This window comes from Callithrix jacchus, chromosome 12, assembly GCF_049354715.1.
Source record: "Callithrix jacchus isolate 240 chromosome 12, calJac240_pri, whole genome shotgun sequence".
In the NCBI taxonomy this organism is placed as follows: Eukaryota; Metazoa; Chordata; class Mammalia; order Primates; family Cebidae; genus Callithrix; species Callithrix jacchus.
In genome coordinates this window covers 79,927,224-79,955,159 of record NC_133513.1, presented here as the reverse complement: position 1 = coordinate 79,955,159, position 27,936 = coordinate 79,927,224, and the positions used below count along the sequence as shown (strand labels likewise).

The 27,936-nt window shown below is 38.8% G+C and overlaps 1 protein-coding gene and 1 non-coding gene across 8 annotated transcripts in view; both read left to right on the top strand.

Moving 5' to 3' along the window:
• The window catches only part of SGMS1 (sphingomyelin synthase 1), a 334,608-nt gene that overhangs the window by 33,136 nt on the left and 273,536 nt on the right, over positions 1-27,936 (top strand). For 3 of the 7 annotated variants that reach the window (XM_054243062.2, XM_078345956.1, XM_078345955.1), the window contains exon 2: positions 2,750-2,844. The exons of the other annotated variants lie outside the window; for them this stretch is intronic. The gene's annotated coding sequence lies outside the window, so the exon portion shown is untranslated. The remainder of the gene's footprint in view (positions 1-2,749; positions 2,845-27,936) is intronic. 7 annotated transcript variants of the gene reach the window in all.
• LOC118146548 (U7 small nuclear RNA) lies at positions 2,299-2,359 on the top strand. The gene has a single exon (XR_004732404.1). It is a non-coding gene; the product is annotated as a U7 small nuclear RNA (small nuclear RNA).

Sequence of the window (27,936 nt, the reverse complement as noted above, 5' to 3'; positions counted from 1 at the left end):
CATTTCAGCAATATTGTAGTGGTTCCCACATGCAGCCCTGTTCAGTGTGGGAGGGGACTACATAACTGCATGAATACTTGGGAGGCAGGTATCATTACGGGCCATTTTGGAGGCTGGCTACCACAGTTATGCACTTTTAAATATAGTATATTTCACAGTAAACAGTTTTTAGAGACCAGTTAAATTGGTGAGCCCATTTTTCTTTAGTAATAGTGCAGACATCCACTTAAATGAAAAATTTATAAATACTGAATGTGTTACCAATCAGTACGGGGGTTGAAGAAATATTAGTGATGTAGCTGAGTATCTGAGCAGCCTAAGCTTACCTGACAGGAACGTGCCTGAGGTAAGGGAGTGGGTGGGAAGGGCCATGAGGAAAGGAACTTCAGTAATACTTGCTCCGGGATCTGTGGTATGGAGATGGGATTATATGTGCCTGGACTTCATTCTACCTGCACCTAGATCTGGCAACAGTCTGAGACTCTTGATTTTGAAGAGAATTCTCCAGATCAAGGACTATTGTGATATTAAAATCTGTTCCAGCCTCACACTTTTTCCCAAGACCATCTTCAATGAGAAGGGAAAGAGGGTCCACCCCTTGCTCCTCACATCCATATCTAAGAGCATTGTGGGAAATGACCTGGGCAAGCAAGGGCAGGGTCTTAGCTTAAAAATCCATGCAACAATGATATTCTAATCCATAATTTAGACTTGTTTTTAATATTAACAGCTTTTAAATGATTGATTCATTTGCTTAACCTTCCCTCACCAAAATTTTTGAGTAACATTGATGTTTCTGGAAGCTATATCATGTTTATTTTTCTTTAGCTTTGTTTAGCTCTTAGCATAACTTCTTCATGAATATATATGGGGGTCCAAGTGCTCTGGGTTGTGAGGCAGTGAGTCACACCATCTCCCCTTTGTGGATCCCAACATCCTTGTGAACAGGTGTTGCAGCCCTCAGGTGAGGAAGCAGCCAGAAGAAGTTCCCTCCATTTTTAATGCGGATAAAAGATGGAGGAGACAAGCCTGAGAGCCAGGTGCATGGGGTTCCTGACTAGCTATCTTCAGGCTTTTGTATACCAGTACTTTGCATGTTAGTCATTGACACTGCTAACCCTCTGTGTGCACAGAATTTAGGTGATTAGCAGATGAAGGGCCAAGTCGCATCATGCGCAGACATCACATTTTCCCCAACTGTAGTTTTAATACTGCTTCCATCTTTATTTGTGGAGCTGTGTCTGTGGCATTATATTCTAGTGTATTTTGCATTTTATAAAAATGAAAGGAAAATCCTCAACAGCAAATGATAACTGCCTTTCATTTTGGCGAGGATAAAAATCACTAGGGATGCAGTGTGATGCCTGTTTTCCTCCCATTTGCCAGCAGTGTGCTCTTTTGAGGAAGAAGGGGAAAAAAGTGCATATACATATATAAATGACTAAAATACATTAACTTTTGTTGTGTGTACAAGTGAAATATAATTACTAAGAGTAATTGTAGTAATTGGTAATAATGATTATAGTATTAATGGTACTATTAAGAAAGATTGTGAATATATGTTTTCAGGGGGCACACTGCAGCACTCAGCTGCCTCCCTCATGTGATGTGTTGTTTGGCCATTTAGCTGTGGGATTGGTTTTAAGGAAAGCATCACATTTGGGGGCAGGAGGGTGGAGGTGACCTGTGTAGTGAGACAAACCCAGAGTTTGGGGTCAGAAGACAAATAGGAGTTTCAGCTCTGGTGCTTTCTAGTTGAATATCCTTGTCAGATATCATCTGTGAAACTTAGCTGCCTTCTATGGAAAAATGGGATCTGTAAACCCTGCTTACCTCACAGGGCTGTGGAGAGGATCAAATATGATGGGTAATGCCAAAATGGACGGTATAGTGGTGGCAATAGGAATATGACTTTCAGGTCACGATACCATTTTGCTGTAAACTTGTGGGTATTGTAGCTGAGTGTATTGTAGATTGGATCTGAATACCTTTGCTGGAAAGGATTCGAGGATGTTCAGCAATTCCTGTGTGGTTCTAGGTGGGTACATTGATACTTTCTAAGTGTGGTCTTGGAAATCCACGGTCAGAGTAAAGCTAAAGTTATTGAAGCTCCAGATGTTTGGGCTACATCACTGCCCTGAAATTGCTGTGATTCAACAGAAACTGAGGCAAACCTTGAGCTATAATATGAAGATCTAATGTATAGCATGGTGACTATAGGGAATAATAATGTATATCTGAATTTGCTAAGAAAGTAGACCTCATGTGTTCTTACCACACACACAAAAATGGTAACTACAGTGTACAGCTCTTTTAGAATTTGTCCAGCAAGTTTTCTGGTTTTTACCAGAAAACCCCTCAAAGAAAAGAGAATTGTGTGAAGTGACAGTTGTGTTCTTTAGTTTGTAGCGGTCATTTTACAATGTATACATATATAAAATTATCAGATTGTACACTTTAAATATATGTAATTTTTAATTTGTCAATCATACTGCAGTAAAGTTGGAGAACAAAAAAGTAACTTTCAGAGGAATTCCTTTATTCCAGAATTTTCTAGAGCGGGTGCGGCTGATAGTTGTTTCTCACATTCAGTATGTGATGGGGTTTTTATTTTTTCACTTTTTAAAAATTGTAGAATTATTTTAATTTAGAGGCTTATCATATATTAAGAACATGTTCTCAACTGAAATAATATTAATAGTAAAAATCATTGGTGATAACATGCATGTTGCTTTGCTTATTCTTGCAGCGTGAAGACAGCATGTATGATCCCTAAATGGGCCTGTGGGCATATTTTGTCATTCATTTTTGATCAGGAGAAAGAAGACAGCCATCACTTGAAAGGTTAGTAAATATTTCTATGCAGCTTTTTATTGTAAAACATTTTCAACCATATTGAAGAGAGTCAAGAGAATGTACAATGAGTTCCTGCATATCTGCAACTTAGCTTTAACAGTTATAGCATTTTGCTACATTTTTTGGTGTATATATAGGTTTGTACATTTTTTAGATGAAACATGTGGCAGTAAGTTGCAGACATGACTTTTTTTTGTAAATTCTTGGGATGCAGCTCTTAAAACTAAGGATATCCTCCCTGAAAGACATCTTAGAACTGTGTGACACAGAACCATTTAATTAAATTTATAGTTTTATACTAAAGTGTAACAAATAACTAAAATTACCTGTACTAAAGTGTAACAGGTAACTAAAGTTATGATCCCTTCATTGTTGATAGAAATAAAGTCAGATTAAAAACACTTTTAGGTCAGGCATGGTGGCTTACACCTATAATCCCAGCACTTTGGGAGGCTGAGGCAAGGGGATCTCTGGAGCCCAGGAGTTCAAAATCAGCCTAGGTACCAAGATGAGACCCATCTCTAAAAAAAATGCAAAAAGATTAGTTGGGCATGGTGTGCACCTGTGGTCCCAACTATTTGGCAGGCTGAGGTAGGAGGATCGCTTAAGCCCAAGAAGTTGAGGCTGCAGTGAGCCATGATGAGTCACTGCACTCTAACCTAAGTGACAGACAAGACCCTGTCTCAAAAATAACCCCTTTCCCCAAAAAACCCAAAACCATTTTTAATAGCAAGACTCTGTCTCTACAAAAAAATCAGTAAATCGGCCAGTCGTGATGGCACATGCCTATAGTCCTGGCTACTTGAGAGGTTGAAGTGGGAGGCTCATTTGAGCCTGGGAGTTGGAGGATGCAGTGAGCTATGATTATGCCACTATATTCCAGGCTGGGTGACAGAGTGAGTCCCAGTCTCTCTCTCTCTCTGTGTGAGTGTATGGCTGTGTATGTATACAAACACACACACACACACACATATGTGTGACACAATATATATATGTGTGTGTGTGTATACATACATATATATGCACACATAGAGTGATTTATTTAATGAACAGATAAGTAATATGAATTTGATATGAGTAACATCTGAATATAAAGGCATGGAACTTGTACTATGCATATGCCCCGAGAGAGAAATTACTGTGCTTTCTTCATTTCCTGTCATCTACCTGTCCCTGCCGTGGCTGATGTTTCATGGTTAGGCCAGTGTATCTGATCGCCAGCCTCACCTTCTCTCTGATTGGGATTCACAAGTAGACCAGGGCTGGGCGTGGCGCTCATGCTTGTAAGCCCAGCACTTTGGGAGGCCGAGGTGGGTGGATCATTTGAGGTTCAGAGTTCAACACCAGCCTGGCCAACATGGTGAAACCCCATCTCTACTAAAAATACAAAAATTAGCTGAGCAGTAGTGGCACATGCCTGTAATCCCAGCTACTCAGGAGGCTGAGGCAGGAGAATTGCTTGCCGGGGAGGTGGAGGTTGTGGTGAGCCGAGATCATACCTCTGTACTCCAGTCTGGGTGATAGAGTGAGACCCTGTCTCAAAAATAAACAAACAAACAAACAAATAAATAAATAAATAAATAAATAAAAGTAGACCAGTCTCTGTGCTCTAATGTAGTCAAAGGTCTCAGTTGATTTTTTTAAACCTAAACTTGTAGGAGAATGTGGGAAGAATATGTGGTACTGTGAAATAGAGGTTAATATATTAAAATCACATTCGAGAGATTAAAAATGATTCCCAGCCTCATCATTTGACCACCTGTATTGAAACTTTACTTAAAATCTCAGAGATATGTCAGCTATGATTACAGTTGTAGATCATTACACATTATAGCCAATTACAAAATCAGTTATCTGTGGTTCTTGCAAGATGGCTGTCAACTGGTCTGCCTTCCATTCTCAGTTACTATTTATCGTATCTTCCTCAAGTGGTCCCTGTGTATCTAAGCATTGCTTTACAGACATTTGTGTCTGTAAGTTTACTCATTTAGAGCATATTTTAAAAGAAGTCTATTTAAGTGAGCCATTTAGGGCAGCAGTGGCTTCTTATACTCTAATTTCTGATTTAGAACAAAAGGTCAGTGATGGCAGTAAAGGTTCTTCAAAAGATACTGACATTCAGAAGGAGTTGGGTCTGGAATCATGGGTAGCTCAGAATAATTGAGTTTTCTTTTTTATTCTTTGGTTTCTTTATGGTTATGCTTTGAAAAGATGATGAGCAAATGGGGCTCCACGTGAGGTAAAGGGGGCTTTGAGGGATGAATGAAGGGAAGACATATGGAGCCCTTTCTGACCGTAGACCACTGAGATGGGGGGTAATTATTAAAAACTTTCTACTGAAGTAGAAGATACATGTAGAAAATAGATATATTGTAAGTGTATATCTCGATATAATTTCACAGATTGAACACATCCATGTAACCAGCACCCACATTAAGAAATAGAACATGACTAACGCAGTCTCCTGTTTCCTTTTAGATACTGCAGTTGACTCTTAAATAATTTGGAAGTTAGGGGTGCAGTTGAAAATCCAAGTCTAATTTTGTTTCCCTCAAAATGTGCCTACCAGTAGCCTCCTGTTGACTGCAAGCCTTACTGACTTAATGAATAATGACATATATTTTAAGCATTCACAACATACCTCACATTTCCTAATTTTGTTTTTTTTTTTTTTGCTATTTCTAGGCTATGTGGTTTATCTGTGAGTTTTCTCAAATTGTTGCAAATCTCCAAAAAATTTTCTAATGTGTTTATTGAAAAAAATCTGCCTTTAAGCGGCCCCTTACACTTCAAACCAGTGTTGTTCATGGGCCAACTGTACCCTGCTCCGTGGATGACATGGATGACTACTCTCTTGACTTCTAGCAGCATAAATTAGTTTTGCATGTGTCTTCTCTTTGTGTGTGTGTGTTTGTATGTATGTGTGTGTGTGTATAATATATAATGCAGATTGTACTCTTTTGTGTCTGGCATCTCTCATTCAAAAATATAATAGATTCCTGCATATTTTTGCATATAGTTTAGTTATTGATTGCTCATTTTCATTGCTATCGAGCATTTCATTGTGGGAGAACTGTTTATTTATTTTACTAGATGTGGGTAATTGTTTGGGGTTACCCATCTGGGGCACCCTCCAGAGGAAATGGGAATTAGGGTTTTCTCCTCATAATGGTTATAGGGGAGGTAGCACCAGCTTGTGCCCAGCTTGTGCTGTGATATGAGGGAGGAATCCAGACAGCAGTGAGAAGATCGAGACATGCTTGGGAGAATTGGGTGTGGTTTCATCAGTCCTGTACTGATTCCTGCTGCTCTTCCTGTGACTCACCATGTCCTTTCTCACGTTGTTCCCTACTGGTGCATGCTTTCTACGTCCTCTTCTTTGTTATTATTACTCTCTCTACAGCTCCTCCAAGGAGACTGTGCAGAACATATCAAACAACAGGCAACTGATGAATATTTAAAGTTCATTAGATGTTGATATTAAGTGTTAGGTAAGGGTCAAAGAGTTGAACATTGTGGGCTTGCCCTTGAGGAGCCTGTAGTGTAGTTATCAATTCACAGGTATGGCTATGGGCCACATCCCTGGAAGCCAGTTGTACTGTAGCGTTCAGAGGCTTACATGGGTGGGCCAGGCTGGTAACATGACTCAAACGAATGGGGTTGCTCATAAGGAGTGATGAGTGTGGTGGAGAGCGAGTGTATATCCTCTGCCCAAATATCAACCGAACAAACCCTGTCCACCTCAATTTAGCAAGTCTACCACTTTCCAAGCTTTGGGGAGTAGAATCTTCATTATATAGTAAGAAAGTGCTCCTCAGGGTATTTGGGTGTTTTTATGGGCAAATTCTGTTTTTGTAAATAAAGTTTTATTTGCAAATTATGCTCATTTGTTTACATATTTTGCTGTAACTGCAGAGTTGAATAGTTGCAAAAGAGACCAGGGTTGAGTAGTTGCAACAGTGACCATATGGCCTACAAAGCCTAAAATATTTACCATCTAGCCTTTATAAAAAAGTTTCTCAGCTCCTGCTTTACTTTATAAAAGCAAGGACATAGTAATCATAATCTAGTCATGTAATAACCTGAGCCCATTAAATTTTATGTTAATGTTCTCATTCATGTATTCATCCAATATTTATTGACAGAATGCCTATTGTATTTCAGATATATAATGGTGATAATCAGATATGGTTCTTCGTCTTAAGGAGTTTAAAAGAGGCTCCTTTATCACTTCTTGTCCTTTTGGCTAAGATCAAGTATAGTAAAAGAGTCTCCTATGAATTTGAAATTCCATTCTATGATTATGCTTTATGCAAATCAAAAATATGACATTGTGTTATAGTGGCATCCCCTGTCAGCTTTTCTAGTTATTCAGGAAGCGCATTTCTGTGTGCACCAACCACATGGGGCTTATTCTGAGCATGGCTGCTTTTAGAATATGGAATATGGAAATAGAACTAAAAATCCTCAATTTAAAACTATTATGTTGGCTATCTTTATTAACTCTATAAATTTGATAAATACTCTACATAATTTTATTTTTGCTTCAGTAATGATGAGTATGTAATGAGGTTTTTTCACAATTACTATAGTCTTAAAGGTCTTAATTGTTTACATATGTTAATGCCAGATTGTTTGAAGGCAGCCATGTCTGGAGAAGGGCTGATGAGTTTTGAAGTGCTTACCAAAGCAAACCAAGCAGACCACCAGTCTTGCACTACTTTAATAATAAACCTCAATAGAAACAATAGCCAACAAAGATAATAAAGTTTGGAATGCGGCATAACAAATTAACCTATCTCTGTGTGCTTATCTGTTTGCTTATCAAAGTCATAAAAGTTTTTTTTCTTAATAGGAGGATATAGGTACAATGTAATGAACACAGAAAATATAGAAGTATTATTTTACATTAAGGAATTTGAAACTTGTTTTTAACATCTTTTAAACCGGTACAGTATTTTCACATGTGCTCATATATATATTATGGGTGGACACTGGGGCTGTGAGTGACTGCTCTTTCACCACCCCTAAACTGTCCTCAGACCAATGAAAAGGAAGCAAATCAAACCATGTCAGTGAGCCATTTTAAACCACAATGCCTGCATCATTGCCTTCTTTCAGCCTGAGAAGTCTTTTAGGAAGTGAGTATTTGTTTGGGTGTTGTAGTTGCAGTTATTTAGCTACGTGCAGTAATTCAAAGATGTGAAATGCGGGAAGCCCTGTTCAGACTTACACATCGATTTGGGAGACATCAGACATCAAATGGGATGCTATTTGTCACCTTTTGAGGCAGTGACCTGGGTGACCCCCAGTGCTTTCCTCTGAAATCTTAGGCTCCTGAAGAAACCTCAGGGAAGGAATGTGAACTGATATAATGAATAGCTTAATGAATGTAATGAAAACTCCAAACTGGGTTGTTTTGTTGCCAGAATTAATAAAGTTAAGTGTAGTTGATCGTTGACTTTTTTTTTTTTTTGAGTTAGAGTCTCACACTATTGCCGAGGCTAGAGTGCAGTGGTGCGATCTCTGCTCACTGCAGCCTCCATCTCCCGGGTTCAAGTAATTGTCCTGCCTCAGCCTCTGAGTAGCTGGGATTACAGGTACCTGCCACCATGCACGGCTAATTTTTTGTATTTTTAGCAGAGATAGCTAATTTTTTGTATTTTTAGTGAAACTATATTGGCCAGGCTGGTCTTGAACTCCTGAACTCGTGATCTGCCTACCTTGGCCTCCTAAAGTGCTGGGATTACAGGTGTTAAATCACTGAGCCCAGCCGATCTTCTTTAGGAGGAAGAAATTATTTATATTCATTCATGTCTTCTTTTTGCATTTAAAATGTTTTAAAGAATTCAATCCAGCTGATGCAGTGGCTCACGCCTGTAATCACAGCAGTTTGGGAGGCTGAGGAGGGAGGATCATAAGGTCAGGAGTTTGAGATCAGCCTGGCCAAAACAGTGAAACCCCATCTCTACTAAAAATACAAAAAATTAGTCAGGTGCGGTGGTGGGCACCTGTAATCCCAGGTACTTGAGAGGCTGAGGTGGGAGCATTACTTGAACCTGGGAGGCGGAGGTTGCAATGAGCCAAGATCAGGTCATTGCACTCCAGCTCAGGCAACAGTGTGAGACTTCATCTAAAAAAAAAAAATTCAATCCTGTTCTTATTAGTAATGAATATGAATAGTTGTTTAGAGGAAAAATGAGAATTGAGAAGCTGAGAAAATAAATATCACAGTTGTTTTCTTACAGAACTGGAAACTGTAGGCTTAGTTCTTTTGATTTTGATAGGCCAAATCCCTTGTTCTGTGGTATTGGAAAAAATGAAGTCTGTTCTACATAATGTGGAGTTGTCTTGTCAGGAAGTCCAGCTTCAGAAGTGTTGCTTTGTCAAGACTAACCAATTAAAATTTACTTTATTCGTCCTCAAATTTTATTTTTAGAGAAGGGATATTACTGAAGTATAGGTAAATATACGTTGATAGACCAGAGTGCCTTGGTTGCAAGTGACAGAAAACCCAATTCTTAATCTATCTTGAGTGAAAAAATTTATGGGCTTAAGTAATTGCAAATCTAAGGACTAGATCTGCCTTCAGGAGGGGCTAGACTGAGGATCAAAATGATGTCATGAAGATTCATCTTGGCTACGTGTTTTTGGGCTCCGAATGGAGACTTCCAGCGGCTTCAGGTTTGCTTAATTACAAACAACCTTCCTGATCATGATGAGTCATGTGCCTCGTGCTGGACCAGTAGCTGTGGCCAGGGATATTGGCATGTTCTGATTGGATAGCCAGATCATGTGTTTCACCCCAGGGCCTGAGGTCAGCACATCTTCTGCTGAAGAGGAAACATAAATTGATGACAGCTGGGAATGGTTCTCTCCATAGGTGAATCAGGGCAGTTACCAAGTGAGTTGGGGGGTGCTGGGAGGTACACTATTATAATAGTAATTATTAATGTATCTTTTAATGGTTTGAAAAGCATTTTCAGGTATATTCTTGTTTCATCTTTAGGATGTATTGGGGAGGCAGGATAAAGAAGTGATTAAGAACATGGATTCTAGGGCTAGACCAGATTCAGTTATTAGCTTGCATGAACTTTTGACCCATTATCCTCTTTGTATCTCAGTTTTCTCCAATGTGCAATGGGGATAAAGGTATTTACCTAAAAGGGTTCTGAGAAGAACCAAATTAATGGACATTTGCAGGGCACTTAGAGCAGTGCCTCACGCATGCTGGCCTCTCTATCCCTAGTTATTACTGTTAACCTTTAAAACAGCCCTGATGGCAGAGGAGCGAGTGTCCTCTTCATTTTTCAGACAAGAAAGTTCAGACTCACATGACCTGTAAGGGTCAACACTGGTTAGGACCTGACTTCTTTCCTATCCCCACACTTGCCTCTGTGTTATGATTGTGGGACATTTGGGGTAGTAAATCAAGGAAGCAGAGAGGGGGAAAAAAAACACTAGAAAATAGGCCTGCATTATGGAAGTACCTGTGTGTACAGGAAAGGCAGTGTTTCTGTATATTCCACTTGAATGCTGCTCTTTAGCTTCCCACAGGAAGGGTGCCCCCAAAAACATTTAAGGGAACATTCCTAAGAGGAAATTTTTCCATTCTGCCAGGCACATGCTTGGGACAGTCAGCCATATCCAGGGTGGGGACTCTTGGGAAATGTTTGCTGATGGTTTCATCTGATCCAATATTCTGAGCTTCAGAGGAGACGAAGCTTTTTGTGGTCAGGAGGTGATTTGAACCTGCCAATGTAGTGTGAGGACAGAATTACTGACTCTGAGAGGTTTGGACCACTGCAGAGTGCTGCTCTCATGACTGCTAGCCAGTTCTGTCTGCAAATAGATGCCATTTGCTTCATTACTAATATTTTCCCATAATTGTTGAGAGTGTTTTGTGGGAAATTATTCAAATCACTTAATGAAGGAGACTTTTTCTCCAGACTCAGATGTTGTTATGGCCCAGACATCTAGCGAGGGTCTTGTTGGTTTCTGAGAACAACAGTGATTTCTTTGTATTGTTTACTGTGGACTGAGGACATTGGAAGCTTAAACAATTTGTGGGTAATCTCTGATACACTCCCAAGCTGTACAGCTATGAAAGCAAGGAAAAACACAGCAGAAAACACAATTTTGGCAAGGAAAAAAATAGCAGAAAACACAATTTTGGTGCTCTCTGCAGTGCTTTTGAGGAAAAATGGTGCTTGCCCTTCAGCATTCAAAGCTTGCTGGAGGGCCAGGGCTGCTGCTTCACTGCAGGACAGGTTCTGCCCTGTAGTTGCTGTTTCCTCACTGACAGCCACTGTGCCTGGGATGTGGGAATCTCAAGATTTTCATAAATGGCTCATGGCTTTGTCTTTTTTTCAATTTCTTTTGACAAGAAATTGTTTACCATATAGATATCTTCAAGAAGTTCACCTGTGAGTCCTACATAACCTTCTGTCTGGAGACATCTCATTGTTTTTGTTATTTCTTTAGAGGGAGGATGTGGTGTCTGAGTATTGATTCCCACACCTGGCTTTACAATGACAACACCTATTCAGAGAGTAAAGGGATTAGCTACTAATTCTGGAGAAATGATCCTAAGTTTGCCAAATACTTGTGGAAATCATAATAGGTTCTTAGATGTAATCCTACTTATTCTGTTCTTAGCTCCTCGGGAGTCTTTTGCCTTGCTGTGTAGTCAGGGATTGAATATTAATAGTTTCCTCATTGCTTTAACCTGACCACATCTTACATCTGAGAAAACAAGGTCAACCTTATTTCCTGTACTGTCAGCAACAAAAGCAATGACATTATTATTCATTATGTGATAGGTACCACTCTGAGTTCTTTTGTTGATGATCCTATTGTATATTCTCCACGCCTCTGTGATCATTATTTTATAGATGAGGAAATTGAGGTATAACCTGTGGCCTCAGGATATGGCTGAGTGGCACAGGTCTGCTCTTAGCATCACAGACACTGTACTGTCGACTGGTATGGCCAGTGTCCAGACCATAGTCTCTACCATTGGCTGCACATTAGAATCACCAAGAGGGATTTTAAAAGCACGGCATGTGCAGTTCCGTAACTCCCAACCCCTTACATTCTTATTTACTCGGTTTGGGGTCTCAGGGTGTTTCTGAATTAGAGCAATAGCTCTTAAAATTTGGTCCCTGGTATGGCAGTATCAGGTAACTTATTAGAAGAGGAAATTCTCAGGCTCCACCCACACCTACTGAATTGAAACTCTGGGGGTGGGGTGCAGTGATCAGTGTATTTTAACAAGTCTTCCAGGTGACTCTTTTTTAAAAAAAATTATAGTAAAAACACACAACATAACATTAGCCTTCTTAACTCTTTTCAAGTGTACATTTCAGTGGTGTTAAGTATGTTCACACTGTTGTGCAGCAGATCTCCAGAACTTTTTCACCTTGCAAATCTGAAACTCCATACCCATGAAAACTCATTAAACAACTCTCCTTTCCCTTCCATAACCCCTGGTAGGAACCATTCTACTTTTTGTTTTCATGAACTTGACTACTTCACATACTTTGTGTAGGTGAAACTCCAAGTGATTCTTAGGCATGCTGAAGTTTGAGAGCCATTGAACTCCAAAACTCGATTTGGCTCATCTCCCTATAGTCACCAACTCATATCATTAATATCAATCATATTGTAAATCCCAAACACTTGTGCGTGACCTGCTCTTTCTAGTCCTGCGTCTGACACCTTCTGTCACTTTGATCGAGTTACTTAATTTCCTTGAGGTGATTCCCTTGTCTCTCTAAGTGGGGATCGGGAAGCTGGGGGGGACTTTAACTTGTAGAGCTGTGGTAAATGTGAAATCTTGAGACACTTGTGAAAGTAATTTGTAAGTTGTCAAGTGGTATAATAAAGAAATATTCTGTAATCCCAGCACTTTGGGAGGCCAAGGTGGGCAGATCACGAGGTCAAGAGATCGAGACCATCCAGGCCAACATGGTGAAACCCCCGTCTCTACTAAAAATACAAAAAAATTAGCTGGGCGTGGTGGTATACGTCTGTAGTCCCAGCTACTCAGGAGGCTGAGGCAGGATAATTGCTTGAACCTGGGAGGTGGAAGTTGCAGTGAGCTGAGGTTGTGCCACTGCACTCCAGCCTGGTGCCTGGTGACGGAGTGAGACTCTGTCTCAAAAAAAAAAAAAAAAAAAGAGAAAAGAAATATTGGATGTAGATTGTAATCATTGTCACTTTTTAAATTTCGGGTTTTGTTTTTGTTACAGTCATACACCTTTGTTTTTTAAAGGATTCCGTAGTTCCACAAGGCATCCTAGGAAAGATTTAAGTTTCTGTTATGCTTATTTCTCTTCCTCCTTCCCCATTTCTTATCTGGTGTTTATAGTGTATAATCAGGATTCACAGTGTGTTGTGTAATATAGTATAGTTCGGTTAAAATTTCTTCACACACACAAATAGTGTTTTCCTTGGATTTAGTAATTGTATTTTAAAAGTTTTCTAGTGGTTAAACCACTACTTTAAACGTAAACTATCTTCCCCTGTGAATTTCTTCTTAATACTTTAAGCCATATCAGCCATCTTATCAATTGCATCTTGGAGAAATATTACCTGGAGTCTTATACTTTGCTTCATTCCAGACTACTTGCTTTCTAGGTCTGCTGTGCACATCTTGGGATCCTCTCTTCAATACCTTTCTGGGAATTCCTTGTATCTTGCTTATGTGTTGGATTCCCAATTTCCCTCATCCCATTTTCCTTTCTTGGTTTTCTCCTGTATTTGAGTGGAGCACATTTTCTGGAAGCATCCTAGCAAATTGCACATGGGAGGTAAGAGTTTTGAGTTGTTATATTTTTGAGAATGTCACATTCACATTTAATTTATAGTGTGGATGGGGATAGAATTCTAGATTGGAAATCACTGAGCTTCAGAATGGTAAAGGCATTGCTCATTATCTTTTAGTATCTAGTGTTGATGGTGAGAAGGCTAAGACTGGCTGATTTCCAGTCCTTTGTAGGTGACTTTGTTTTTCTTACTTTTTTCTCTTGGGTTTTTAGTTCTTCTCTTTATTTTCAGTGTTCCAAAATTTCATAATATTCCTTGGTGGGGTCTATTTTCATTTCTTAGAAACTTTCATCCTTAATTTTTAGTCGTTATTGAATTTTCCCCTCTGTTTTCTCTGTTCTTTCCTTCAGGAATTCTGTTAGATGTTGACTTATTGTCCTATGACTGCCTTACCTTTTATTCTGCTTTCACACATCTGCTTTTCAGCTGTATTCTTAGGATATTTCCTATGTTTACCTTATAACCCTTCTATTCAATTTTTCATGTCTATCGTAGTTTTTAAATTATTTTAGACAGTTTTAAAAAATTCTCTGATTGTTTTTGTTGTATAGAATCCTACTATTTCATGACAGTGTTTTCTCTCAGGTCTCTTAGGAGTTAATGATTATTTTTTAATCTTTTTTTGCATAATTTTTATTTCTTTCAAGTTGCTTTTTTCCTATGTGTTTTTCATGTTAGATATTTTCTTTATGATCTTTGAATGTCCATTCATGATTAAGAATGAGGCTTCACAAATGGGAAGATTTGGCTTCTTTGGACCTAATTTAGTTGCTATCTTCTATCAGATTTCCAGCTTTAAAAAGCTTAATCTTTTCATCTTTGCTCCTATTATCTTTGTCCTTGTAGATTTAGGCATTTAAAACGAAATAATCTTATTGTATTGGGGTTTTAGGATGGAGAGAAGCTGAATATGTGTGTTCATCCACTGTCTTTAACTGAAAGTCAATATAGAAGTCTTTAAGAAAAAATCCAGGTCAGAATTTGCAGCCTTGGCATTTGCTCAGCCACATACCTGCAGTGGTGAGCATTAGCTTGGTGTTCTTTTATTTTTTAAGGCATGGTATATATTTAGATGGTCTCAGCAGAGATCGTGGCTTTCTTGTTAACTCTGCAGCAGCTGCCTTTTTTTCTCACTAAGAGCTATTATTTCAGGTGCTAAAATACCAATAAATGTATAAATGATAATTGGGCCTTGTAATAAAAAATAAGAATTATAGAAAAAATCCTTATTGATGTTTCTGAAAGGAATTTCCAAGGGTAAGCATATAATCCTTAGATTAAAATCCAGCTGACATTAAGTCTTCTTACATGAAAAACTGAATTAATAGGCTTTAATGCCATTTGTCCTTTACCACCCACAGAGGGCATTCCTGCAGGCTAAAGAGACTGGACATAAAAACAGCAAAGGGAGTGGGCAGTCTTTGTGATTTTGATCCCTCGTAAATACTTCAAAAAAGCATTCAAGCTCAGTCCATCAGAGAATAGGTAAAATGCTATTGTTAGCTTTTCTGATAGCAGGTCTCTGCAAAAATTAAGCAGTTTTAGGAAAGCAGAGTGGTTCTTTTACTGTAGGTCAGTTAGACCTTGTATTACTTCATGATCTGCTTTTTGTGGTGATATGCTCAGTTGCTTCTTGTCTTTTCTGAACGTTAGAGGTATCCTCTGTCAAATATCCATCCTTCCCTGTAGCTCACTGAAGCACAGCCCCTCAGATGAATGCCTTAGTCATTGCATAGTAACCAAGATGGTCATTTCTGGTCCTGGCACTGATTAGATAACAGAAGTCCCCTTCACAAGCTTTGCAGCTCTGTGCAGTAGCAGCCCTTTAATAGCTGTAACTTCACCACTGGGAAAGGAAAGAAAAGCCTCTCTGCTTTCATGCTGATTGCTATGGAAGCTTGCCCAAGATACTTCCTCTTGGATGTGCAGGGCTGTGTGCAAAACAGAGAAATTGCTTTCCACTTAAAAGCATTGGCCTGTTATTACTCTATGAACCTTTGAGGAAATCAGATTCAGAGGTTTCCTAAATATAGAAAGTTCCTTTCTCTCTTGTTAGTAAAGCCACAAACAATCTAGGGGTAATTTTATGTATTATTTTGAGGTTGCATTAAAATTAAGAGGAAGGATGGCACTGCAGAGATGCCTGGTTGTTTGTTGGGTTTCTTAAAAAGACTAAATATAAATAAATTATGAATTCTTGCACATTAGGAAAGGGACCTTTTTTTTTTTGTTTAATTAACTACTCCCCCATTTCTCTATACTTGCTCTGTGTCTTCCACATGCTCTCCAAATCTTTCTTCTTGTTTCCTAATGTATGTGGTAGTGAAATGAACCATAGGATCTATGTCCATTACTTAGAAGACATAGACCAGGGTTTTTTTTTTTTTTTTTTTAAGACAGTCTTGTACTGTCATCCAGATTGTAGTTCAGTAGCATAATCTCGGCTCACTGCAATCTCCGCCTCCTGGGTTCAAGCAATTCTCCTGCTTCAGCCTCCCAAGTAGCTGGGACTACAGGCATACACCACCATGCCCAGCTAATTCTTTTGTATTTTTAGTAGAGACTGTGTTTTACCATGTTGACCAGGATGGTTTTGATCTCCTGACCTTGTGATCCACCCACCTTGACCTCCCAAAGTGCTGGGATTACAGGCATGAGCCACCATGCCCGGCCTAGACCAGGGGATTTTATTGCTAAGAGGGAAATCTGCAGAAGATGACAAATTAACTGACCAACACCCAGCCTGGGTTTTCCTGAGCTATGTCATCCCTGTTGATCATCACAGTTGCTGCCTCTGCCACAGTGCACTTTTAAAGCTCCAGCCTGAGCAAGTTACCCCTAGCTTAACAGAAGCAGCCTGAGTCTTCCGAAAGACACCTCTGCATTCTGAGGGCCAGCCAAAGAAATGAAACCTTCTTTATAAAAGAGAGAACTATCACTGTTCTTTGCAGAAACTACCAGTTTCTGATCTTGCCTAGAACTAGTTCACTCCCAGGGCTTAAAGTCCCAACTCTATGTAGTATTTATAGATGACACGATAAAAGAGTCAACAAGGAGCCAAATACATAGTTTCCAAGTGGATTTAGATTATTTGCCCATAGGACAACCATTGTTTAACATTCTTTTCCTTTGTCACCATGGTGTTGGCACTTGGTATGTGGTAATTATAATTTGGATTATTTAATACACTTCTATCGACAGAAGCTTATGTACATACATTGTGGTGCAATGGATGACATCAAAAGTGCTTTCAGGAAATGAAAGGTTGCATTTATGACATAGATGATTATCTGATTCAAAAAATTTGTGAGCTATTATGAGACAGACAACAGCCTTGTCATTAGTCATTTGAGATTGTCATGAATAGACCCCTCATCTGGTTGAGAATTCAAGTACCCAGCTTTTCTATGGGAAAAATTGTTCTTCAGACAGAGAGTGAATGAAATATTCTCTCTATGATGGGACTGCCCCTGCTTTTGGAGGGGGATGAGAATAAAGGGTGGCATTTATGGAATTTGACTATTCTGCCAAAAGGGGCGTGCTCCTCCAGTGGCAGCTGTGGTGGCTGCTGGGAGGAAGAGTGAGGACAAGGGTGACTCAGACTAGTGTACTCGATGAGGGGCTTCAGAGGTTGCTGGCTTTTCACAAGAGACCTCAGTATATGACACCTTATGTGGAGGTCGCAGTATGACATTATTTGAGAGATTTACTCTTGGGTCTATAATGAGGATGAACTGGCCATTGCGTTTAAAGAAGTTGAGTCTCACCTGCAGGTTAAGCTGCCTCAGCACATCCATTATCTCTCTTCTCAGTGGGTACCTCATGGATCAGAAGTCGGGGTCAAGTGAGAGTGTCAGGGGATTGATGTGGTTTCCATCTCCTGCTTAGCTCTTGCTGGGAAAGTGCCTGCAGGTCCCACTCCCTCTAACATGGGAAGTGATGCCAGAGGGAGAGGAAGAGGCAAGGCAGATGCCTCTGAGGTGGGTGCTGTAGTGGACATAGCTCAGCCCTAATGGGGCTAGGGCTCTGGGAGTAAAACACCTCTGGGAAGGTCAGAAACATGTATTGACATGAACAGTTACACTTCTTTGCTTTATTTCTCTTTTGATTTTCTGTGGAAATTAAAAAGCCTTTCAGAAGGTTTTAGAAATGTTTTTGTTTATACTTGGGCCATAGCTTCCTTGCTTTTGTTTTTTCCCTAGCCTTATTGAGGTATAATTTGTATACAAAAACCTGAACATAATTAATGTATACAATTTGATGAGTTTAGACATATGTATATACTTGTATTACCACCACCACAGTCAAGATAATAAACATATCCATCACCTCCAAAAGTTTTCCCGTGTCCTTTACGTGTTGGGCGGGGAGGGTGATGGGGGTAAGAGCACTTAATGTGAGATATACCCTCTTTTTAAAGTTTATTTGTTTTTTTGAGACAGTGTCTTGCTGTTGCCCAGTGGTGCGATCACAGCTCACTGCAGCCTCGAACTCCTGGGATCAAGGGATCCTCCTGCCTTACCTTTCCAAGTAACTGCAGGTGTGTACTACCACACCTGGCTAATTTTTTTATTTTATAGAGATGGGGTCTTGCTAGGTTTCCCAGCTGGTCTCGAACTCCTAGCCTCAAGTGATACACCCACTGAAGCCTTCTAAAGCATTGGGATTACAGGTGTGAGCCTTAAAAAAGGAAGACAATTCTACCATGTGAAACAACATGGATAGACCTGAAATTCATTATATTAAGTTAAATAAGTCAGTCAGAGAAGGACAAATACTACATGATTACCAGGAAATGGGGGTGGTAATACAAGTGTATATCTGTGCCTGGCCCAGATATACCTTCTTAAATTTTTAAGTGCACAATGTCTTATTGTTAACTATAGGCACTATGTTCAGCAGGTCCCTGGAACTTACTCATTTTGTTTAACTGTAACTTCATATCTATAGAACAACAGTTGCCTGTATCCATCCCCATTTCCTGGTAATCATGTAGTATTTGTCTTTTTCTGACTTATTTAACTTAATATAATGAATTTCAGGTCTATCCGTGTTCTTTCACATGGTAGTATTTTCTTCTTTTTTAAGGCTGAGTATACTTTGGTATATGTATATACCACATTCTCTTTTTAAAATTTTTATCCTTTTAATTGGCATATAATAATTATACATACTTATGGGATACATAGTGAGATTTCAATACAATATAATGTGTTGTAATCAGATCAGGGTAATTAGCATATTCATCACATGAAACATTTGTCATTTCTTTGTGTTGGGAACATTCAACATCTTCCTACAGTATCACATTTCTTTATCCGTCGATCTGTTGATGGACATTTGTGTTGTTTCTATATCCTGGCTGTTGTGAATAATGCTGTGATAAACATGAGCATGCAGGTATCTTCTCAAGATCCTGATTTCAGTTTTTTTGGATATATATCCACAAGTGGGATCGCTGGTTCATGTGGTAGTTAGTTTTAAACTTTTTGAGAAATCTCTATCTTTTCTGCAATTTACATTCCCACCAGTAGGGTGCAAGGGTTCCAACTTTCCCTGACCTCACTAGCACTTGTTATCTTTTCCGTTTTAAACAGTAGCCGTTTTCACACGTGTGCGGTGATTTCTCCTGGTGGTTTTGATTTGCATTTTTCTGATGATTAGTTATGTTGAGTGTTTTGTCATAAACCACTTGGCTATTTGGATGTCTTCTTTGGAGACATGTCTATTCAAGGCCCATTTTAAAATTTTGTTGTTTTTATTTGCCATTGAGTTTTTGAGTTTTTTATATGTTATAGATATTAATGTTTTTTCAGATATAAAGTTTGTAAATGTTTTCCCCATTCCATAGCCTTTTCACTCTGTTGATTGTTTTCTTTGTTGTATAAAACCATATCTATTTTTTCTTTTCTTACCTGTGCTTTTGGTGTTATATCTAAGGAATCATTGCCAAATCTAATGTCAAGAAGCTTCATTACTATGTTTTCTTCTAAGAATTGTATAGTTTCAGATCTTATGTTCAAATCCTTAATCCATTTTGAGTAAATTTTTGTGTATGATGTAAGACATGGTTCAATTCCATTCTTTTGGAGGTGGATATCCAGTTTTACCAGCATCCTTTATTGAAGAGACTATCCTTGCCCTATTGTGTGTTCTTGGCACCATTCTTGAAGATCAATTGGCCATATGTACATGGGTTTATTTCTCGCCTATTTTGTTCTGTTGATCTGTATGTTCATCTTTATGCCAGTACCATAATGTTTTGATTGCTGTAGCTTTGTAATATATTTTGAAATCAGGAAGTGTGATATTTCCAGCTTTGTTCTTTGTTTTTCTTGCTCAAAATTGTTTTGGCTATTTGGGGTCTTTTGTGGTTCCATACAAATTTTAGGATTTTTTCATTCCTGTAAAAAATTATCTTTGGGAATTTGATCAGGATTGCAATGAACTTGTAAATTTCTTTGGGTAGTATAGACATTTTAGCAATATTAATTCTTCCTATCAATGAACACAGGAAGTCTTTACATTTATGAGCAAAGTTTTATAGTTTTGTATTCAAATCTGTTATCTCCTAGGTTAGGTTTATTTCTAAATATTTCATTCTTTTTGGCGCTATTGTAAATGAGTTGTTCTCTTCATTCCCTTTTTGGATTGTTTTGTTGGTGTACAGAAGTACAACTTGGTTTTTGTATTGAATTCATTATTCCAACAGTTTTTTGGTGAGATCTTCAGGGTTTTCTACATATAAGATTTTGTAATCTGCAAACAGATACTTTTACATTGGATACCTTTTATATCTTTTTCTTGACTCATTTATTTGGCTGAGACTTCCAGTATATTGAATAGAAGTAGTGAGTGTGGGACATTCTTGCATGTTCCAAATCTTAGAGGAAAAGCTTTGAGTTGTTTTCCATTGAGTGTGATTTTTAGCTAGGGGCTTTTCATATATGACCTTTATTGTGTTGGGGTAAGTTATACTTAATTTGATAGTTTTTATGGTGAAATTTAAAACATTATGTAGAATTTTGTTAGATGCTTTTTCTGCAGCTATTGAGATGATCATGTGACTTGGGCCAGCCCTTTCAAAGTACATAGAATGTTTATCCTGGTGCAACAGTGATAATAGGGACAGAAAGTTCTGAGAGGAAAGCTGGTCTAGGGATGCCAGGTCTTCTGGAGGGTTCTCTCTTGGTGTTAAAAACCCTGATTTGTGTTCTGTTTTAAATAATGGAGATGAAACAAGTCCTGTAATTTATTTCACTACTTATGTAAATAAAAAAGGATATTTTTCTAACTGATAGGCATTCACAATTTATGTGTATTTAGTTTTTACAAAATCAAGCAACTAGGCATCTTTGCAGTACAGTGTTTCCTATTTATTTTGGCAAGCTCATAGAGTCATAATTTTAGCAATGAAAATTGTTCTTCAAATACATTCTTATGCAAAAACCCAGGGTACAAAACAGATGATTGTGGAGCTGCTGGGGTGGACGGGTTGCTCTCATCACCCCTTTCCTCTCTCTCTCCCTTCTTCCCCCCATCTGTCTCCCACCTCCCTTCCTGTAACAACTGAAGATACCTTTAGAACACTGCAGAGCACATTTGAAGTGGCGAATTCTGTCATTTCACAAGCAGGGAATTGTGAATTTTTTAGGTGTTGGCAAATGAATGAGAATGTTAGCGAACAAGCAGCAGGTGGAGATGATTTACCACTTTACCACCCTTCCCCTCACAAAAGGAGGGCTGCTTAGACTTTGATTCCTCAATTATCCGGAAAACCTGTGGTGGTTGGGTTACCTTGTATACTACAGTACTCTAGTATCCTTTGTTACAAAGCTAATTCCAGGTAGTTTCAGGAGTTTCTTCAGTTTGCCTAGAAGAAGGGACACAACCCTGCAGGAGGTGGCCTTTGTCCTGGGTCCTGGATTTACAGAACACAGTGTGGTCAGGGGCTAGGGAATACCTGATGCAATTCTCTTTCTAGTTAAAGAGAGTAGGTGGCTGACCTTGTGGTGAGAACTTCTACAAGATACGTCGTGGTAGATTCTAATTTTCCTTTGTTGATCTTCAGTTGTTGTGAGAACCTTCTTTGGTGATGTGTAAGAGCCCAAATTCTGAAACAGATAGGACAGATCCGGGTGCAGTTGCTTACTTCCTGACTGTGACCATATGAAATTTACTTAACCTTCTAAACTGCTATGTTTCTTACCTGCAAAATGAGGATACCATTTGCCTCGGAGTGATTTTAAGGATTAAATGAGATTATATGTATGTGTGCATGTATGTGTGTGTATTTATACATTCATAAGATTTCTATATATAAATATTGATTTTATACCCACATATGGACTTTTATATCTATTATATATATGTGTTTATATATGCACATTAGATATGTATTAAGTACATGCCTGACACATAGTATGCATTAAATATACAGCAGATGTTACTATCATGCTATTATATATTACTATATTATTCTGTAAGTGTACTCAAGTATTGTGATGTGCTGGACACTGTGTGGTGCCACTCTCCATGTGCCAACCTCCCAGATACAGCAGCACTCACTGCAGGAAATGGAAAAGGTGCCAGGCTTTGCTTAAATTGTATCTAGATTCCAATTTGCTTTCCTTAGTTCATATACTTCTGAGTCTTCAGCCTTTGTCTTTTCTTAATGACCAATGCATTCTCTTAAAGTCTTAACTATTGAAATTGATATTGGCCTGCTCATGAAATTTCTCAGGGAGGGAATGTGAGCTGCCTGGGCAATAGCAAAGTAGCCTCGTGTAGATGTATTTTCTTCTTCTTATTTTTTTTTACTTGTTTCAGTTTACTTTTCCTTCATGGACACAAATAATTATTTGTTTATAAAAAATTTATTAGGCAGCGATTTGTTTTTCTATTTCTTGCTAGTAATTTGATTAGAACTTCGGTCAGCAATGGATAATAAGTGTTTGCAGTTGGACTTGGTAAAATTCTTGCCAGAGGCGAAGACTTTCTTGGCAGTTAGCTTATCCAGAAGGATCATGGGTAGAATCAGTTTCTTTTACCATTTAAAAAATTTTAATTTAATTTAATTTATTTTAAAACTTATTTTATTATTTTATTTTTTAAAGACAGGATGTCTTTTGCCCAATGACCAGGCTGGAGTGCAGTAGTGTGATCATAGCTCTCTGTAGCCTTGATTGCCTGAGCTCAAGTGATCCTCCCACCTCAGCTGGGATCACAGGTACCTGCTACCACTCCTGGCTAATTTTTTAAAAAAAGTTTTTTGTAGATACAGGATCTTGCTATGTTGCCTAGGCTGGTCTCAAACTCCTGGGCTCAAGAAATTCTCCTGCTTTGGGCTCAGAAAGTGCTGAGATTGTAAGTGTGAGCCACTTTGCCTGGCTCTACCCTTTTTAAACAGCAGAGAATCAAAATTAAATAGCAGAGAGTCAGAAGGCCCTCAATACTGTTTTATTGGAACCCTAATAGGGCACCATAAGTACAGAGCAGTAGCTCATGGACCTTGATTGGGTATGTCTCTCATTTCACTCCTTGGGTGTTTATTCTTATTTTTAAAAAGAATTTCACGTGTAATGCAGTGGCACTAGCTATACTCATAAAGGCCCAGATTATGTTGATTTTTTCAAGATTATTTTTAATAATGTCATAGTAATTGAAGTCTGCAAGGAATGTCTGTTTCCTCTGAATCATTAACATTATAAGGATTGACCTGAGGGTTAATAATGGATTTACTGGGAGAGGGTTTCTGTTAAGTACAGTAATTTTGTATAATTGAGCCCTCCTCCTTTACTACTTTTGGTATTGAGAGACCAAGATGATGAGATGAGATGCTGCAGGAGGTGGCCTTTGTCCTGGGTCTTGGATTTACAGAACACAGTGTGATCAGGGGCCAGGGAATACCTGATGCAGTTCTCTTCCTAAAGAGATAGGTTGCTGACCTTGTGGTATGTGACTTTTTCTGCAAGTAAGGAAGACTGGCTCAATTAGTAAAGACTATGAGGCTAATGCCTTCTATTTTTTCAGTGCTTTGTTCAGGAAATAAGAAGCTGGGAAACCTAGAAAAGTTTTCATGGCATCTTTCCCTTGGAGGGTCCACAGTTAGCAGTGCTTTGTTAATGTAAAATAGTTTTAAGAAATATAATTATAAATTCCTAGAAGGTGGGCGGGCAGCCTTGAAAAAGAGCAAGGGAGAAGATGAACCACGATTGCTGTCACTGTGGCCTGCTAGGTACTGGATGCAGTCTTGGGATCTTGTCACAGGCTCACACTAGCCTCCTAAGGGAGAGATCATCCCAGCTTCTTTGGAGGGGACCTGAAGACTTTAGGAGGGGAAGCTACCATCCAGCTTGCCTAAGAATAGCTGAATCAGCACTGACCTCAGCTCTGTTTGTCTCCAAAGTCCATGATTTTAATGACTACATGCTGTTGCTTCCTTGGTAGAAAAAACTTTCTTTTTTCTTTAAAATTTTCTGAAAAATTATTTATTTGGGGGAAATCGAGCTACCATGTTTTTTTCTTTTTTCTGGAGATGACATACCTGTTTTCTGATAAGAAATCTACCCCATAGTGCACTAGATCAAAGAAGACAAATGACCAGTAAAACTGTTTGCTGCCTCCTACTCACGGTGAGCTAGACCACTGGAGCACCATCTTCATGGGAGATATTTCTGACAGGAAGAAACTGCAGAGTCCCTGCTTAACCCAGAGAACCTAACAGACTGGTTTATACAGAAAGGATAGAAAAAAACTTTCTACCAACTCTAAAACCTGTCTTCTTTCTGCTATGTCAGGTTCTTCCATTCCCTGGCACCCTTACTGTTCATCCCTTTTAAAAAAGTGAACTTCTAATCCATACTGTTTACTATGTGTGTAAGCACCCCTTGTAGCACTTACATTCCTTGCTTCTTTTCAACAAAGAAATACCATCTTGGTGTACTGTAGGTTGTTTTCCCTCTTAGCAGGGGAAGGATATTTACAGGGTTGTAAACATAAGTTTTTGTGTGCTATCTTTAAAAAAAAAAATCTTTACTTTTTTTTGAAATGAGGTCTCACTGTGTTTCCCAGGTTGTCCTGGAACCCTGGACTCAAGTGATCCTCCTGCCTCAGCTTCCTGAATAGCTGAGATTACAGGCCCAAGCCACAGCATCACCATCAATGTTTACTTTGAGTAGAGTAAGGCAATTTGGGAAGATGAACCTAGGACTGATGAATTGGATGGGAATGATGGGAATTCTGGTGGGGTAGGCTTAGACATAGCCAAGGAAGGGAATTCAGGCAACTGGAGGGTAGACAGCAATGGATACTCATGGCTCCCTTTTGCTAAAAAATAATGTCATTTTGTTCTTTCCTGTGTTCATTCCTTCATTCCTTTCTTCCTTCATCCAAGTATTCATGCATTTACCAAGCATTTTTTGATGGCTATTTTTAAGCTCTGTTTGATGCTATATAAGAACAAAAAGTGAGAAAATTTAACTTCCTTCATTTACTGGAAGAAAATGTTTAAAAATAAAAATACATACTTGCAGCTATTTAAAAATATTGCTCTTACGGTACTAGATGCTTTTTGTTTATAAAATTCAGATGTTTGGTATATTTTAAGCATGTGATGGTCAAAGCAAAAGTGTTTAGAAAATTGTGAAATTCTTATTCTACCTGCTTTTTTTCTAGTGAACTAGACAAATGTCCCCAAACCCCTCCCTAAACCTTAAAGGTGGCAAGTGAATAAAATGCAGAGGCAAAACAATATTTTGTCATTTTTAAAAATCATATAAATAAAAAATACTGTAATGAAATAAGAGATATGGTGGTTTAAAAATTTAATATTTCTGTAAAGTCTGAAATCCAAGGATTGTTTGATTGAAACAGAAGGGGACATCTTTTCCCCCTGTGGAAAAAGAAACTTGAAGCATTTGAAATAAGTGTGTGTATGTGAGTGTCTATGTTTATTTTGTTAGGCTCACTTTATGATGTATCTAAAACAAGAATCCCAAACTCTAAGGCCTCTCAGGGCCAGGGAGGTAACATAAATTGGTTAAGTGGGTCGGATGTTAGATAACAGTGGAGGTTAGGCACTGAGACACAGGAGAGCTGCCTGCCCCTTGTAATAGGAGCAGCTGCTGCTTGGAGCTTGTTCCTCATTGCCAGGTGGCAGCCCAAGTAGGGGGTGGGGAGGTAATCTTCCAATTTTCATGGAAATCCATATTTTAAAGTCACTGATTAAAAATCTTAAATAGCACTAACACCGTGTGTGTTAACCAAACCTGTCTGTGGGTTGCATTTGGCTCATGGGTCACCAGGAACTTCTTGGTTTTCCACCACTAGAATGTACAGTCAGCCCTTCATATCTGTGGGTTCCACATCTGAGGATTCAACCAGCTGTGGATTGAAAATATTCAGGGGGAAAATCCCCAATAAAAATAACAATATGACAATAAAAAATATAGTATATGCCTGCTGTGGTGGCTCACGCCTGTAATCCAAGCACTTTGGGAGGCTGAGGCAGGTGGATCATGAGGTCAGGAGTTTGAGACCAGCCTGGCCAACATGGTGAAACCCCGTGTCTATTAAAAATATAAAAAATTAGCTGGGCATAGTGGTGGGTACCTGTAATCTCAACTACTTGGGAGGCTGAGGCAGGAGAAATGCTTGAACCTGGGAGGCAGAGGTTGCAGTAAGCCAAGATTGTGCCACCGTGTTCTAGCCTGGGTGACGGTGAGACTGTCTCAGAAAACAAACAAAAACAAACAAACAAAAAACTATTAACGTAGTTTAAAAACTATTTATATAGCATTTACATTGTGTTAGGATTGATAAGTAATCTAAAGACGACTGAAAATATTCAAGAGGATGCTCATAGCATGCAAATGCTACACAGTTTTATATCAGAGACTTCAGCTTTGTGGATTTTGTGTCTGCCAGAGGTCTTGAAACCAATCTCCTGTCGATACTGATGGACTACTGTACTGTATGTAACTCAGAATGCTCACAAAATGGTTGCTGTTTTATATTTGAAATAACAATTTTTCAGCATTAATTATGTAATTTCCAGTTGAATTTAAGTTGAAATGTCTCCAATTGTGATGAGTTTAGCTATAAATGCATACGATAGTGCTTTGCATAAAGTAGGCCTTTAATAAAGATATGTTAAACTGAACTGAATGTGAGGGGGTTTAATAACCCATAGCTTTTCAGTATAAAAGAATCAGAGAGAAATTTAAAAGCAGAAGAAGCTTTCAACAGAGTAAAGTAAAAATCAATACGTTTTCTGGTTTTAGTGTCCTCTGCTGTGTCAAGCAAATAGAGAAAGCATCTGTTTACACAAACAAAGGTTTGTCAGCAAACATACCTCATACTTCAACAAACATAAAGGTTAATGGTAAAAAAAACAGTGGGACAGACTCATTGAATCCCATTTTTGTAGTATGAATCTTTGCTCAGTTTTGTTTTCTAGGTTACCACTTCTCTGGCTTGACTTCTTTTGATGTTTTATTTTTGTCATCCTCCTGCACTTACAAAAGCCAAAGGTTATCAAAATTTTCCCACTCCTTTCCATGTGTTCTTTGTTACAAATGAGAACTTAAGCAGAAAAACAGTTATTGAAATAATATCCAGCAGTTATCAAAGGCATACTAGGTTTCCAGAACCACAGCAAAAACCATACCATAGGAACAATGAACCACCATTGTGCTGGTGTCACCTCGTGAGGATGCCCTGATGACACTGTCCAGATGCTGTGTGGTTATCTCTATATTCTCCTCTGTCTCTGTCTCTTTGTGTTGCTTGCTTCAGATTCCAGGTCCTGGGGGGGGAATATCTGATTATCACGGGCACTCACTGGGTGCTGGGGATGGAGGAAGTGATGGCCTTCTCAGTATCTCTGATGAGGTTGTCCCCCTACCCCCACTAGTACTCACCCCAACATAGGCAGCTCAGACCCTGGACGCTATTATGTTGACTTCCAAGAGGAAGGAGATGAAGGCATCTGAAGCCAACGTGAGGCAAAGGAGTCAGATGCCATGTCATTCCTACAACTTGGTAGCTTGAGGCAGAAATGGAGGGTTCAGAGAGCATAAGTTGCTTACCCAGGACACTTTTGGTAGGGTTGAGATTTTAACTCATTGTGCCTGACTCCCAAACCCATGTCCTTAACCACTTATTTCCTGATATATCTTCTGTGTAACATAAATAGTGGCATTGAGAAATGCTTTCCCGATCTCTACCACAAAGGGTGCTTGCTGCTTA